This window comes from Podarcis bocagei (assembly GCF_964188305.1).
Source record: "Podarcis bocagei genome assembly, chromosome: 3".
Classification (NCBI taxonomy): domain Eukaryota; kingdom Metazoa; phylum Chordata; class Lepidosauria; order Squamata; family Lacertidae; genus Podarcis; species Podarcis bocagei.
The window spans coordinates 87,970,127-87,988,050 of NC_138127.1; positions in this window are offsets into that span (position 1 = coordinate 87,970,127).

Here is a 17,924-nt window from a genome sequence, read left to right on the forward strand (position 1 = left end):
CTCTTCAGGCAGGTCATATTTCTCTTACGGAATGTATGTAGGGGGCTGGTAATGCATGCTGCTGAGAAATCCACTTTGAGCCTGTGCAAGGGGGCACCAATTTTGAGAAGAGGGGAATAGACTGAATCAGGAGCATTTAATTTACAGTTAAAAAAAGCTTGTGCTTTATGGCATCTCCATGAAGCTGTAGGGAGATGTTTTCTGAACATTGCTGGCGATACACAACACTACTTCTCCTTTTCACCAACAAACTTTGGGGATGCTGTGGAAAACATGAATAATTGCTTGGGGTTGTTTTCAGATACATGAGTGCAAGCAAGCTTAAACTTAACCCTGATTGAATTGAGGTGCTGTGTTATGTTGGATGTGTAAGACATCTAATGCTGACATGTATCTATTCTGGTCCTGTATTTAAACAGCAAAAATTAGGGTTACTGTTACTGAGGAAATTGAAACTGTTATTGGAAATCTCTAACCAAATGACCCCCTAGTTCTTCTTTAGGTAAAGGTAAAGGGACCCCTGACCGTTAGGACGGTCTCTGGGGTTGCGGCACTCATCTCGTTTTACTGGCCGAGGGAGCCAGCGTACAGCTTCCAGGTCATGTGGCCAGCATGACTAAGCCACTTCTGGCGAGCCGGAGCAGCGCACGGAAACCCCATTTACCTTCCTACCAGAGCAGTACCTATTTATCTTCTTGCACTTTGTGCTTTCGAACACCGAGCAACGGGAGATCACCCCGTCATGGGGATTCGAACCGCCAACCTTCTGATCAGCAAGCCCTCGGCTCTGTGGTTTAACCCACAGCACCACCTGCTTCTTTAGGGGTATATAAAAAAAATAGTTTCAACAAGTGATAGGGATATGATTTTTTATTTATTTGTTAAGTGCTGCTTGGATTACTATTGCCTACAAATCACTGAGCTTGAAAGACAGACTGGTTAAAGTTTGGGACACAGCTACTGTGGCATTTCCTTGCGCTCTGGCACTCATCATTGTGCCTCGTTGCACCAGAAGCAGTTTAGTCATGCTGGCCACATAACCTGGGAAAGCTGTCTGTGGAGAAACGCCAGCTTCCTTGGCCTGGAAGCAGAGATGAGCGACACAGCCCATAGTCAAATTTGACTGGGCTTAACTGTCCAGGGGTCCTTTTCCTTTTTACCTGTTGTTGTTTTTAATTACTTTTAAAAGTTAATGACTCCTTAACTTGTTTCTCTCGAGTTTCCTATTTCTCTGAGCATAATTTGGCTTGAAGCAACCACTTGGCCTCCACAAAAAGGGAAATGTACCCTTTGACCTCAGGAATCCAAGGCTCAGATTCTCTGGTTTCATGAGGTGTGTGAACCTTCGCACAACTTTGATTGTCAGTGCCCTGGAGAAGGAAGCTCTGCTTTCAGGGAACTTGGCAGGTGCAACCATCTTGCAAAGTTGTTCCCAGTCACCTTTCCTCTCCCTTAAACCCAACTATTCAACCATCAAGCGAGCCTTTGGGGAGTAATTTCCAGGCACACAAAGGGCTGTGAGGAACTTGCCTTCTCCAAAAGGTCAACAGGCATCAAGTGCTTAACTCCAATTGGTGCTTTCTGAAACCCTTACTCAAAAGCTACGAAAATATCTGAAGACAATGAAACATAGCAATGGTTGGGAAAAACATTTCAATTGTACCGTACATTGCCAAGGGAGGGCAGGGAGTAGCTAATTTTCTTTTCTATTCAGGCCTAATCCTGCGCAGATTACAGTGGCATGTGAGCAACTTCAATTCCAACTAATCAAATACACTGAAGAGTTTCATTTCCAACATCTGATATTGCCACAAAAGGCAAGAGGTTTTGGTCCAATGTCCTCTCCGACAGTATCCCATTTATTTCAGTCATCTTCCTTCTTCTGACAAGTCAAAGAGAAATCTAAGCTTTAGTCAATCAGTTCATTGGGTTGCATTTAATTTACTACAATTACACCCTGCTTTTAGCCCAAGGAGGTCACTTTGGAGGAGCACCACAGGTGGTCTCCCATCCAAGCACAGACCGGGTTGAGACCTGCTTAGCAATGTATTTTTGCTGTTAGACCACGTTCTATGACCAGAGAAAAGATTGTAGCAATGGAAGGAAGCAAAAGACCATGCAGTCCAAAGTTGGCAACGGATTGCCAACTTTTTTTTGCTAGGAAGATCTCTGTAATTCCAGCTACTGCATATGTATCCAGAGCTGCAAACAGAGCAAAAAATAAATAAATGGCCCAGTCTGGCCAGTTTCTTGGTTTGTTCTTTTGGTAGGCAGTTGCCAGAACAACAAATATTCTTTAAAAACTATATGATTTAGATCAGGAGTGGGGAACGACCTGGCTGGATCCTTGCCTCCCCCAGCCCCTATGAGTCAATTTTGACAGGTGGGCTAGCCTGCTTACCTTTCAGTCACCTGGTGATGACTTTCAATCATCAGGGGATGACTTCAAAGGTGCTCTCTCCTGAGCATCTTTGAAGATGTGCGTGTTAAGGAAGCTTTGTCTAAGGTGGAGATGCAATTCAGATGCTGAAGACACACTTCCTTTTGACACCTGTGTTTTTAGGACTCACCTTATTTCTGTGATTGCAAGTTGTTTTATATTGGAGTCTTGCACTTCTTCCCCAAAGTCCTGCCCTGAGTACATCTCTTGGCATCATGGGCAAGTTGATTTGGCTTCTCTGCAAACCTTTTTTTTTATAAAAAAAGAAACTACTCTATGATAAAAGGATGATAAGCACATTAAAATATGTATTTGCCTTAATACCAAGCCAGAGCATTGGATGCATCTAGCTCAGTACTGTCCACACTGACAGTGGCTCTCCTGGGTTCCAGACATGACATTCTCGGCCCCACCTGACAATGCCAGTGATTGACATTGGGACTTTTGTACTGTTTTATTGTTGTTAGCTGCCCTGAGCCCAGCTTCGGCTGGAGAGGGCAGGATATAAATAAAATTTATTATTATTTATTATTATTATTCTGAATGCAAAGCAGATGCTCTGAGACACAGCCTTTTCCCAAAATTAATAATAATAACCAAGAAATGACATGGGTTGGGCAATAACTGGTTTTCAATACTGCAATATATCAACAGCTAAACATCGCAATATATTGATATATCAAAATAGATAAATTAAGGAAGGACTTACGCAGAGGCAAACAGGACAATGTCCTGGCAACTGCTACCACTTAAGGGTCTAAGACTGATAATTAATCACCTCATGGTCACTTTCAGCAGCAGGCAAGCCAAAATGCATTCAAATGAGACTTTTGGTTTGAGACTTGGCTACCAAATGTGGCATTCAGGACAACCCAAAGTATGGTGATGAGTCATAGTGAATACAAATAATCTGGGACTGTCAGACTGCCAGCTGGCCTGCTAGGAGGCAGAAGCAGCAGCAGCCTGGCAGCAGTAGAATCAACAACAGCAACGGCAGAAGCAGTGGCAGCAGCGGCGCAATAGTCAGCAGCCTGCTAAGCCTTGCCATGGTAGTGAGCAGCAGCTGCAGAAGCTGTGGCAGCCTGTGAGGCCTTGTTGTGGTGGCAGCAGGAGTGGTGGCCTGCCAGGCCTTGCAGCAGTGGCAAAAGCCGCGATGGCCTGCAAGGCCTTGACATGGTGGTTGCAGTAGTGGCGGCCTGCGAGCCCTTGCAGTGGCAGCAGGAGATGGTGACAGAAGCAGAGGTGGCCTGCAAGGCCTTGCTGAGGCAGGTTGCCACAGCTTTTGCCACCGCCTCCCACTACCGTCACTTCTTGCCACCATGGCAAGGCCTCGCAAGCCCCACTGCCATGAGGCCTCGCAGGCTGCCACTACTATTGCTGCCATCTTGTCGCCGCTGCAAGGCCTTGCGGGGTGCGGCTACTGCCGTCACCTCCTGTCACTGCCGCATGTCCCCACAGGCCTCTGCTGCGAGGACTCACAGACCACCACTGCTTCTGCTGCCAAATTCTGTTGCCATGGCAAGGCCTCACAGGCCAGTGCCGTTACTGCTGCCATTTCCCCCCTTCCACTGCAGGAAGCGGTAGCAGTAACAGCACTGCAACGTTTAGCTGGTGATATAATGAGGTTAAGCTACTGGTAACATTGCAGTATTTAGCTGGGAGTTATCGTGATATTGAAAACCAGATATCGCCTAGCCCTTACACACATTGTGATCCACGATATATTGCCAGCTACTATGAAACAATTATCACGATGTGAACTTCAAACCCGTTTTTTACAATATATCAATATACAGTGGTATCTCTGGTTGCGAATGGGATCCGTTCCAGAGGCCCGTTCGCAGCATGAAAAGAACGCAACCCGCAGTGGTGTGTCTGCACATGCGCGTGACATCATTTTGTACATCTGTGAATGCGTGAGCAGCGAAACCTGGAAGTAATCCTTTCTGGTACTTCTGAGTCGCCGAGGGACGCAACCTGAAAAAAATGTAACATGAAGCAAACGTAACATGAGGTATGACTGTACCGCCAATCCCTAGCAATGCCTAATAACATAACGCAAAATGGGAGCAGTTTGGCTATATTCATGAAGGCAGCTGTTATTTGCTTACAATACACAGTTAACTCTCTCACACACCCTGCTCTCTTGCAGGAAACCAGTTTTCTATAAAACAAAACCGGGGAGTGGGAGAGAAGGCCATTGCTTGCAGCCCCGGAAAGCTTATGGCACAAGTAATGTGCTAAATGTAGCATTATTGGTCAGGTCATGCAGGCCAACACTGTACTCGTTTTCCCACAATCTCAGCTCATTAACATCTAGTTCCCCCATTGTGAGGGGGTTTTTTTGGCTGAGTTCCACCAGAGAGAAAAAAGAAGAATGTTTATAATATGCAAACTTGACAGGATTTTTTTTTTAAAAAAACAAAAAGCTTGCGTGTGTAGGTCCCCAGGCCACCCCACAAATAACTTCACACATAACACGTAATTTAGTTTTGGTTTTTGGGCACTATTTTGGCCACAACTTTATTAAAATACAAAATCAGTGAGTGGTTGTTTAGACATTGGTTATGACTATCTGTCCCCCCGCCTGGGACAGAACTGACATCCCGAGGTCCGATCGGTAGCCAGTAGAAGAGAAAGTCAAACTGGGGGTCATTTGAGCTAAGCGTCGGACCCACGCCGCTCACCCCAGCACCTCTCCAAAAGCTTGCCAGCCCAGATCCTATGACAAGGATTCCCATGACAGGGATTGGGCGGCCCTGGTCCCATGACAGGGATTGGACGAAATCATGGCAAGCCCCAGGATTCCTTTAACGGAATTCCCTTCAGCGCAATGGGAGGGGCAGGCATGGCCTATCCTGACCCCTCCACCACCAGCATATTATAACCAATGCCTAACCGCAACCTTACAAGTTGTGACGAATTGCTGAGTAGTAGGCAAAAACCAAATGGCACAGCCAATCACCAAATGGCAAAATTCCTACTAGGCCCCTGCGCCAAGGCAGACGACCCCATGACAGGCAAAGCAAGGTCAACTGGAAAAGAGGGTGGGCGGGCGGGTGATCCGATGCACTCTGCAAAGAGAAAGAGAAACCAGAGTGCACCAATATTTAAAGACTATGGTCCCACCCACCCAATTTGCAACATACAATTTGCCCCAGCAACCCGGTTATCCAATCACAATGCCAGGCAACAACTATTAACCTGCCTGGCAACAAGAGGCCTGGCCCGGTGGCCCACACCGCAACACGTGCTCTCATTTATTGGAGAACACGCTTTTCCCAATAACAGGTCTTGGAAATTGGATGAAAATATGAAGAAGGTTTCATAAATTAGAAGTTGATCATCAGGCAGGGTGAGGGGCTGTTCTACAGCACCCGCTTTTAGGGGCTGTTTAAGTGAATGAACAGACTGCATTTGAGTTAGCTCAGCTCAAAGAAGAACATCAAAACACATCTATGTTTGACCTTAATGTGGAAAGAAAGATAAATATGGCTATATGTGAGAAATGTTAGTCAACTCTCTAGTCCTCAGGATTATGGAACCAAACTTCTAAACGCGGCAGGCATTTGTTGCAAAGAGGCAAAATCAATAAGGATCAGCCTGTGAAAATATACTTATTTACTCTATTTCCCTTCCCACTTCACAGTTGTTATTCATCTGTACCATCCATACATGTAGGTTACTAATTTCATTTCATAGATGGGAGAAAGAAACAGCGATTAGTTACAGAAAAAGAGAAGGAACCAGGATCAAGGCCCTACTTGGAAGCTTTGCCCTTTGATCTCCACTATATTTTGGTGTGCTGTGGTTTGAGGAAGTGCCCTAGGTCAGTGGTTGAGCATCCACTTTGCTAGGTTTAATCCTTAGCAGCTCCAGATGGGGCTGAGAGAGGACTCTGTCTGAAATCTTGTAGAGTTACTGCCAGTTAGTGTAGACAGTATGGAGCTTGGTGGACCAATGCTCTGACTCAGAACAAGGTTGCTTCCCATGTTTCTATAGAGATGGATGAGGGTATTTAAATGGAAAGACTCAAAATGACTTACTCTGGATTACTGAGACATAGCCTTAGCAGAAATGCTGAGTGACTCTGCCTAGCAAGAAGATAGATTTATTTTTATTTTGCTGCAGTCTGGTGAATACAATTGCCAGGTCAGGAACATCCCATACCCTGAGATTTCAGAACCCAACCCTGAGACCTAGATGCAGTCACTGATGATGTCACAGGGGATGGCCCCCAGTGATGTCGTTAAGAATGACACATTGAGCAATGGCCACAGTTGCTGAGAGCACATTCTTCAGATTTTAAAAACCCAGTTAAATTAAAATAGAAACCTTACCTACTGGGGGGTGTTCCTTAGCTGAAGTGAGAAGACCATTCCTTCTCATCTGCTTAGGAAGCCTGGTAAAGAAGGCGTTCTCACTCACCTGGAGATTCGAGCCTCTCCCCTGCCACCTGGGTTGGGGGAAAGCAAACCTGGAGACTTTAGGTCATCCGAGTGGTAAGACATTCCCAAAGACTCCAGCTATGGCTTCCTTCCAGTAAAGATGACTTGAGACTCTGGTTTCTTTGTAATATGTGGTTTTATGGACCCACATATGTGCAGGCTGAGCATTAGATGGGAGAACTTACAACATTAATGCTCCAACAGATATGGCTCCCTCAGGGTTTTTATTATTTTATTTGGGGGGTGGTAGCAAAGCTGTGGCACTGGATTCAGCATGGACAGCAAAACCAGGCCTCTCTCTTTCTAGCCTCAGTCCAAGACAAGACTAGCTAGTCTTCTTTTTTTCACACTTACCGTATCCCTAGCCAGAAAAGAAGTGGGAAACTGATTAACTGCTCTGCCAGAGCTGTCAAAGTTACTGCTGCAGCTTCATCCATTAGGCCGCTCTTGACCAAACCTCAGCTTTACAACCAAGAATCACAGGGCTATTTTTTCACAACAGTGCTGGATAGTTGGCCATACATATTTCTAAGGTGGGCACATCTGTATATTTCCTGCCAAGTGGTAAGGAAGATTCTATCACTCCTGCTTCTCCATATTTCTGATCAGGTGGCAAGAATCCCCTTAGCATTTATTAGGACAATATGGACAATCAGCTTACCAGATGCTTTTATGAACTTTTGTAAGATAGCCCTTCTTAAATTATTGTATCTGGCCCACCAAGAGAAGAGCCAAGTCCTGCAAGTTTAGTAGCACAGTCAGTCTAACTCATTTGAAGGAGTCTTTGATCAATCCAGGAAAGAAGTTTGTTGAAGGGGCAGCAGGAACTCTTCAGGATGACTCAAAGTGGGCTCAAGCGAAAATCCCATAAAGATGAGACTGTGTGCTCCAGACCCAAACAGACACATGAGATTTCACATCAACCTGTTCCCATGGACCCAAAACGGCAGAACAACTGTTGCTCTGGATGTGAGTCATTGTATACTAAGGAAGGTAAAATTCAATCCCCCAGAGAAGGCCACTAACCTTTGGCAGACACTCTGAAATTCAAGTTGGTCCCTTTCTATAACAACTCACACTAAAACAAATTTAGGATAAAAAGGATAAAAGGCGCAGAGGCTGTGTAATTACTTTTAGCATTTCAATGTGTGCGGCTTCCTGATTAGGACTGGGGGAGAGGGGTGGGGTGGGGATAAAGATCCATGCCAATGTATCTGCAATCATTGCCCTTAATTTAATATTAAACAACGGGCTTGTTAAGTAAAAGTCATTTTCATTATTCCTTGGTTGCTGGAGTCTAATTCGTTTAGGAGGAAAGACCAGGAAAGAGCACTTAAGTTGTAAAGCTGAAGAAAGCCGCTGTTTATGGTGAGTTTTCAATCTCCTTCCTTCAAAGCCCCATGCAATCAAACAACAATAAGGCCATTATGTCTAAAGCTGTCAGGATGTTCTTCTCAACCTCCCCGCCCCCACCCCTGCCCGCAAATATAATTTGTCAACTGTTAGTTACTTCGTACTGAAAATGCCAAAGCAGAAAAGAAAGAAAAGCCCTTCAAGTATAGAAAGCTAGCACTTTTCAGATGCTAGAACTAGGCATAATGAATGCATGAGGATTGGTGGGGGGCAAGGGTGGGGTGGGGAACTGGACTTAATAGTGGGCCTTACCCCTGACCTGACTTATTTTTGTCCCATTGGACAGACCCCAAACACCAGGCTAGGGGACCTTTGGCCCTCCATATGTTGTTGGGCTGCAACTCCCATTAACTCTAAACAACATGACCAGTTGTTTGGGGTTTAATTATTATCAATGCTTTTTTCTGGGGGGACGCAGGGGGACGCATACCCCTAAACATTTTGTGAATCTAACGGAAGGAGAAACTTTTTTTTAATAAAAAAATAGTTTTTCTCTAACATGGTGAATCATCAGTTACGTTGCTATGTTGATTTTCTTGAGTCAAAATGAGAGTACCCTAAACATTTTTTTAAGGAAAAAAAGCACTGATTTATTATTATTTATTAAATTTGTATACCGCCCTTCATCTGTAGATCTCAGGGCCGTTCACAACATAATAATACAATATAAAAAACCCCACAAGTACATCATTAAAATAAGAACAAAAACAAACCAATAAAGCAGCTGAACCACCGCTCCCTTTATATATCACGAAGATTCTAAATTTAAGTTTTGTCATATAATGGTTTTCAATACAGCATTATTTTGAATGATGTAAAGCGGCCACTCAGATACTGAATTACCCCAGGCAAGGTCCATCCAAATACATTTTGTTGCCTGAAGCGAGGAGCAAGATGGCGCCCGCAGCTTTCAATGTACAGAAGCTGCTTGACCTGGCAACTGAATCTTACTACAATTCAGGGAGGGAATGAGTACATGTCCTTCACTGTATCTGAGGGCCACAGGCTAGTTGGAAACATTCAGGACCAGTCACAGCACATGCAGAGCTCTGTCCTTCAACTTATCTGGAGGGCCATAGGCTCCTCATATAGTATGCCCATTGGTTCTTCCATGCAAGCAGAGACTACCATTCCTTTGTCCACTGAAAAGGGCTCATAGCTTTTGCAGCTCCTTACATAATACTGGTCGTCAAGCCAGCTGGTCCTATGTTGCTCTGAGGTTCATAGTCGAAGGTGATGCTAAAGGTGCATTTAACATGCAGGTTTTTATTTTTAATGCAGTTAGTGGTGGTTGGGGAAGCTGATCATTATTAGGATGGCAGCGAGAAAAACTGTCTGAGGACAAAAGCCGGCTCCCCGGCCAGTAAAGCGAGATGAGAGCCGCAACCCCAGAGTCGTCGCAACTGGACTTAACTGTCAGGGGTCCTTTACCTTTTTAGGGGGAGAAGGGAAATTCCACCTCCCCCATGACCCACCCTCTGCTGCCGCCACTCGCCAGGCCCTGAGGGAAATCCCTACTCTGCAGATGCAAGGGAGCAAAAGGGTATACAGTGGTTATACCTCTGGTTACGAACTTAATTAATTCTGGAAGTCCGTTCTTAACCTGAAACCGTTCTTAACCTGAGGTGCCACTTTAGCTAATGGGGCCTCCCACGGCCGGGGCGTGATTTCTGTTCTCACCCTGGAGCAAAGTTCTTAACCTGAGGTACTACTTTCAGGTTAGCGGAGTCTGTTACCCGAAGTGTTTGTAACCTGAGGTGTTTGTAACCTGAGGTACCACTGTATTCCCAATCCATCTCTGCTCTGATTCCATTAATTAACACACACACAAACACAAATGGTACAGTATCTGCAGTCCAAACAACAACCCTACTTGTTAATTTGGTAATCTGGTTGTCATGGGCTGTATCGAGCAAAGCCATACTCAAATCCGTTGGAATTAATGGTCTGAAGTTTGCCATGTCCATTATTTTCAGTGGGTTCCCCCTGAGTATGACTGAGGTCACATGCACGCCATACATTTAAAGCATATTTAATGCACATAGCTTCCCCCCAAAGGGAACTGTAGTTTGCTATGGGTACTGGAAATAACAGTTCCCGGGACTAATTTGAGGGGAGCCATATGCTTTAAATGTATGGTGACCTCCAGGTATAGGGTGGTATATGAAGAAGAAGAGGAGGAGGAGGAGGAGGAGGAGGAGGAGGAGGAGGAGGAGGAGGAGGAAGATGGTGTGGATTTGTCCTTGGTTGGATACAACCCCATGTTTGCTTCTCTGGTTGTTCATAGAAAGCTTTGTCTCACAAAAGGCAGAATCAACCATTGGCAAATATCATGCACCCAAAGACACTAACGAAGTTTTAAAAAATATTTAAAATCCAGTTTGGAGCTTTAAAAATCCACATCTTTTGCCCACTTTGGGTCCAAGAATGTCCTTAACAACATGAGATTCCTGCATTGCTGGGGGTTGGACTAGATCCTAGCTGTCAACCTTTCCCTTTTCTTGCAAGGAATCCTATTCAGAATAAGGGAATGTCCCTTTTAAAAAGGGAAAAGTTGACAGCTATGGACTAGATGACCCTTGGGGTCTCTTCCAACTCAACTGTTCTATCTGTTAAGAAGATGGAGTACAAGATCCATTGCCCCTCCTGTGGTTTCCATCATCATCAAACCTTTTATTGGCATCACATACAAACATCCAAAGCAAATTGTGGTTTCCAGCAACTAGCAGTCCTTGATTATGACTCATTAATTCTAAGTGAATGGCAACCATTGTAGTCTCTCGCCAACCTATTAACATAACAATGGGCATTTTGCTGACAATGCTTACAAGAAACAACTGTACTCAACAAACACATCCCTCCCTAGTAGGGGGAGACGTGCAAAAGTGTCCCTTTCACAGACCCTGATGAGTTTGCAGCTGTATAAGCCAGTTCTAACCACCCAGTAAGTATTCTTAAAGTTAGCATTTAATCTGCTTTAAGGCTATGAAAGGTAATTAATGAGATAGACAGAGAGGCATGGCTTAAATCTTTGCCTGACTAAACCCACCAAGCTGAAGAGGACACAAGTCTTGCCTGAGTATCCCTGCATTCGGAAACGTGACTTCTCCATAGATTCTGTAGCAGCAAAGCCCCATTTTTCTCCACAGATTAATCTGGTGCGCTTGAACCAAACTGTTTAATGTTGTAGGAGACAGATTATTTGTACAGACCTGAGTGAGAGAGAGGAAAATAAGAATATAAATGATCATAATAATGAATGTGATACTTAACGGATAAGCTGTTTCAGGACACCAAATCCCTTGCTGATCTAATCGTACAGGTTGTTCTCTTTCTTTCTTTTTAAAAAGGGGGTTTGAGCTTTTAAAAGTTCTCCTCACAGGAGTGAAGGGACTGGAAACATCAGATGGATCATCTTTAACTTTCCATGCCCTGGACTCAGGTAAAGTAGCATTTCAAACAGGAGGCAAGTCCTGCTAGATCAGAGTAAGAATCTACCTAGTGCAGCACCCTGTTTTCTCAGAGGGAGATGCCTCCAGGAAGCCAGCAGGCAGGGCATGAAGCAAACATGCCATTGTCTATCCAACAACCACAACCCGCCACCATGACCTAAAAATAAGGATAAGCTCTGCTGTCAAATGCCTTCCAACAGGTTACAATAGTTAATGGGATTCACTCTCAGAAGATGCAGTGATGTCCATCAACTTCAGATGGCTTTGAAACCAGATTAGACAAATTCATGGCGGTAAAGGCTATCAATGGCAATCTCCCTCCATATACCTGTTGGTGTGAGTCGCAAGAGTGCTGTTGCACTAGGTCCTCCCAGGGGGGTTGGCCCATGTGAGAATCTTGGATCCTGTTCAGGGTTCTCCTTATGTTTTTAATATATTAGTAGTTGTGGCTGGCACAGTGGAGAACATTTGATCCTCCACCTACAATCTTTCCAGGGGTTTACTCCAGCAACAGATGGTTTGTGTAAACCACAGAGCCTAGGGCTTGCCGATCAGAAGGTCAGCGGTTCGGATCCCCGCGACGGGGTGGGCTCCCGTTGCTCAGTTCCTGCTCCTGCCAACCTAGCAGTTTGAAAGCACGTCAAAGTGCAAGTAGATAAATAGGTACCGCTCCAGCGGGAAGGTAAACGGCGTTTCCGTGCACTGCTCTGGTTTCTCCAAAGCGGCTTAGTCATGCTGGCCACATGACCCAGAAGCTGTACGCCGGATCCCTCGGCCAATAAAGCGAGATGAGCGCCACAACCCCTGACTTGTCCACAACTGGACCTAATGGTCAGGGGTCGCTTTACCTTTAAGCACATATAGCCTTCAATGTGTAAACTAACTGCTATGGGAAGCATTGAGCCTGAAGTCATATGAACATTTTATCTGCAGTGTTTGATATGAGATGGTTCATTCACACTGCACATCCCCTCTTGATGATGATGATGATATTGATCATCATCATCATCATGCTGTTATTGTTGTTATTCCTTCACCATAACGTCCAAGGGCAGGTCACAACCATTTACATTTTAAAAGTGTAAAACAAATTACAATCCCACAAATAGGGTGTGTCCTAAAAGATCTCAAATACAGCCATCAAGTGAAGAACATGGAGGTGTGACCACTTTGGTGGAGAATGGTGTGGTTTTATTACATACGTTAATAAACAAGAGAACAACATCTCTCTCCCATTTCATTATATAAGACTGTGGAAATTGCCTAAGTGGGGAGCACCCCCTAAACACCTTTTAAATGCCCTCTCAGCTAGGATGCACGGGAAAGAGGTGGCCACTGCTGCGATACCACGCACATCAGCTGTTAAGTAGGGAGGCTGAGGAGCCTATACCAAGCCCCACTATGTCTCCAGTCTTTTCTCTGCATTCACTGAAGTCCTTTTTGGGCTCCATAGCCAGTCCTTTTTGGGCTCACAAGCCATGGGGACTCTCCAACTCTTTCTCTGAATTTAATTATTTACATGTACACAGTCGTGTGCAAGTTGATCGTGCATGATTGGGGGGGGGGGTGCCTGTATTCCAAAGTATAATTTTCTCCAGCTGTGGAAGCAGAGCAGAGCCATCATGGCTAGTGAGAACAGCAGCTACCCCTTGTTTTTAAGATGAGTGGCACATAGGTTAACTACTTTTCCTTGTCCTTAGACATTGAAAAGGATGGGATGAACTAACAGGAAGATGTTTAAGCACCCCACAAGCAAATCAGGATGAGTGTTGATTGTCACATAACGGCCCTGGAAACATATCACAATGAAAGCTCAATATTAACTACTGCATAAGCTTTGTGCAGGGTGACTCAGGGTGAATGCCAAATAAAAATAACAGGTTTTTTTTAAAAAAAGAAAAAAGAAAAGAAAGAAAAATGCTTGTTCTCTCATTATTCCATTTATTAGCTTTGTTGCCTTCCCATCATTAGCTCAACCCCAGCTAATCACCCTCTTTGTAAGGCCTTCATCAGGGGGAACAGTCCATTAATGATCAATGCAAAAGAAGGTGTTGGGAGTCAGCTATTCCCCCCCCCCTTTCATCATTTTATTACTTCCTCTTTTATGTTGCTTTAAGTGCAAAACTCCTCCATAAAGCCAGGAAGAATGCCCCTAATAACTGTACCAGCAAACATTTAACATTAAGTTGACAGGAACAATCCATTTTTAATAACAGCCTGCCTTGGTAACCTTGTATTCTGACCCAAGGTGAAAGGTGAAGATTATATCTCCTTCACCTTCTTCTGAATGCAGCTGCTCCGCACACAGGGATTTAATTGATGGGAGAGACCCAAGCTTTGTAACCCAAGCCCAGCCCCTGCCTGCAGCTCTGAAAACGTGCAATTCAAGGCTCAGTTTCAACTGATAGCTGGTCCCACTCAGCGGATGGCCTGGACAGGAGAATAAAGTCTTTGTCGTTATCTGTCCTCCATCAGGGTATACCTCCCCCCTTCCCTAATGCTTCTCGCATTCAGGGCAGCCTATAATAATGGCCTTACCACAAGAAACATGATGAAGTGAAACGTAACTGAATTGGGAGGGGGAGGGCACACAGAGGAGATTAATCCACGGATAAACAAAGCTGGAGGAGCTGAGCAAAGATCCATCTTGTTTTAGCTGAATGGAATATTTGTTGTCATAGCATGTGTATGTGCAAAGGTAGGTAGGCACAATTCCTAAACAAAGTTAGTTTTCCTCAGCGCTTCCCCCCCCCCCTCAACACAGACACCCAGTTTCAGGACTCAAGCAATTCACCATTTGCTCTTCTTCAGTTTTTACTCAGTTAGGATGTGGGATATTGGAGTTGTGCAGCACCAGGGCCATATTCCAGGTATCCTGCTTTGCTCCCAGTGTGGCCTTGCGACTGAAGGTGGGGATGCTGATGGTCGAAGGTTGGGTTTGGTTTGCCATTTTTTAGTCCAGAGCAGAGGCTAATGTTCTTTCCAACTGGTCTGGCCCCTTTAGCCTTGCAGAATGATTTCCAGTCAGCCTGGAAACAATATTGGACTGCAAAGCTGCCGTGTTATGGATTTTCCATGTGTTCCTTTATCCCTGTGGGATATGAATCCACCAGAGCAAAACTCAAGCAATGTATTGCAAAATGATCTCGGCTTAACCTCAGACAGCATGCTAATTGACAGAGCACGTCAGCCCTGTAAACCAGTGAACTATCTTTATATGCTCTCTGTTCAAAAACATCACAGATGGCATGTTCAAATGTTCCTCCATCAGCAGTTCTGCAAGGGAGGTTCTTAAAAAAAACCCCTAATGTCAATGTAAGTGTCACTGAGAATCTGAAGGCACAGAACTAATAATCAATGTTCTTATGTATTGTTCCTTTCCTCATGATATATGGAAGATTTTTATTGAACCCACCCCACCTTACAGAAATTACCAGGACAAGTCAGATGCATTTTATTAATCTTTTTACTCCTTTCAGACCAGAAAGCATCCACCTTTTCCAGGATGGCTAAATATTGTGCGGTTGCAGGCAAAACTTGCCCAGTATTTATTTTTATCAAATTGTGTTTTCTGTGCCTGGTGGTCTATAGTATGGTGCAGATACTATAAAGTCCATTGTTATGGTTCTCTCATTTGGTTTTGTTTGCTATTATTTTATATATTTGTCAGTTTTTTTCTGAATGCTGGCCATCAACCATGATAAAGAAAGGGATGGACTGACATATTACAGTAGTAAAAGTATTACAACTATTTAATGACTAATGATTAACAAACAGAGACAGGCACAACAGATAAAAGCAGAAATCACCACCTGAAAATGTTGTTTGCCCAACAGGGCAAAAGGCTACTTGAATAAAACAGTCTTCACCAAACAGCAAAAGATAGCCAAACTTCCTGAGGCAAACCATTCCATTACTGGGTGATAATGTGAACACATTTTGTTCACACACAGAGACACCCTTAAAATAAAGGTTTTTTAAAATATTATTTCCCCCTCCCCCGAAATATGCATTATTGTATCATTTTCTTGGGACGCGGGTGGCGCTGTGGGTTAAACCACAGAGCCTAAGACTTGCTGATCAGAAGGTTGGCAGTTTGAATCCCCGTCACGGGGTGAGCTCCCATTGCTCGGTCCCTGCTCCTGCCAACCTAGCAGTTCAAAAGCACGTCAAAGTGCAAGTAGATAAATAGGTACCGCTCCAGCGGGAAGGTAAACAGCGTTTCCGTGCGCTGCTCTGGTTTGCCAGAAGCGGCTTAGTCATGCTCACCACATGACCCGGAAGCTGTACGCTGGCTCCCTCGGCCAATAAAGCGAGATGAGCACCGCAACCCCAGAGTAGGTCACGACTGGACCTAATGGTCAGGGGTTCCTTTACGTTTACCTTTTTTCCTTTTCTTAAAATGAAAAAATCTTATCACAGAATTTTGAGAAGAGCGTGATTTGATTGTAAAGTGTTTTCTGACTGGCATAGGGAAATATGTGTGTCACAAATAAAGTTGGTTTGCTTTAAAACAAAGGCCAAACAAAATTCTCCACCATCCCTAAGTGTCATCCCCACATGCACACATCCTAGGGCTGGACAGCTATTTGTGGCATCTACAAATAGCTCAAGAAGAGTTATGGGGCTAAGACATTGCTGCAAGCAAAGCTGACTCCACAGAGAAAAGTGTTGGAGACAAAGAATAAAGGTGACCCAAAAAAATATTCTCTCCTCTGCCCTTGCCATTTTTCTCATCGTCCCTATTTTGTTGTGGTTCCACACTTGTAATGGGAACTTCACCCACACAATGTGGTTTTTTTAAAACTGAAAGGTAAAGTTACCTTTTGATCCAGAAGTTTGATATGTGCTCAGTGGATATCAAACTGTTCATTTATCTTTTTTTTAAAAGGCCCCAGAAAATAAAACACAATGAAGATTGACTGCTTTATGAAGAAACCATGAAACGTTGGCATGAAACCACATCTCTATAAGAGGATTAACAGAATTCCTTTCTTTTAATCACTGACTAGATGCACTTACTACTTGCTCTCCTTGGCAGGCACTATTATTTTATCAGTATAAAAACCTCCTCAGGAAATCTGATGAAACCAACCCAGAAATGTATAAGCAATTCTCAAGATGCCAGAGCTTTCCTTCCACACGCCTGCCACAAAATGATGGAGCTGTCAAACTGTCTGCAGGGATATGTTGAATTACACAGCATAATTTCATGGAACTGGAACAAAAATACTCTGTGGCCAAGCTTAGACACTTACCTAGGCCTTGGACCCTGTCTTGATGGTCTTGAGAATGTGTCCAACACATCCTTTCCTACACCCAGCACAATGTAACATCTGACCCAACATGCAAGGCTCTTTTTTCTTGAGAAAGGATTGAGTCAATCAAAGCTGAGGTGGAGAACCTTTTTGCAACCTAAGGGCCACATTTTCTTCTGGGCAACCTCCTGGGGGCCATACGCAGTGGGGTTAGAGGCAACCAAGGACAGAGCTATGAATGTAAGTTTAATCTTTGTACTGTAGGCTAGTTTCTACAAACACGTACCCATAGATGCTGGCTTCTACGGGCCAATACACTTTGAACCCCGAATGGTGTTTTTTTAGGTGGCTGAGGTGTCAGGAGCTCGTCCTACACTCGAGTAGGACCCTGGTAGAGACACATGCCTGACTGACATGTTTCCTCCCTCCTGGACGATCGTTCGAGAGCTTCAAAAGCTTTCTTCAGCCTGAACATCACAGCGACCGATGCCAACAGACATCTGCACACTTAGGGATCCACAGAGTCTTCACAGCTTGTGCGACAGACCTCAGCAACTCAGCATTTTGGCTAATCTACTTTATTTACACATAAACACACACTGAGCACAGCAACATGGCTCCCTCTCTCTCTAGCATCAGACAGCAAAGAGAAAGAAGAAAGGACAATCGTCCCACTTCACGGAACACAGTAACACAAACACCCTCCCACTCCCACTCACTTCCCACTCTGTGAAGTCAAAACATACACCGTCATGTGATAGACAACAATCCCATGACTGCAATCATGGAGCAGGAATTCCCGCATTTTTCAGAGGGCAAACGTGGAGCCGGGTGCAGTGCAGCTCAGTGGTTGGCAGCTCCTGCTGCTGCTGCCACCACCACTGGCTGTGGGTGGCTTCCCCCATCATTCGCT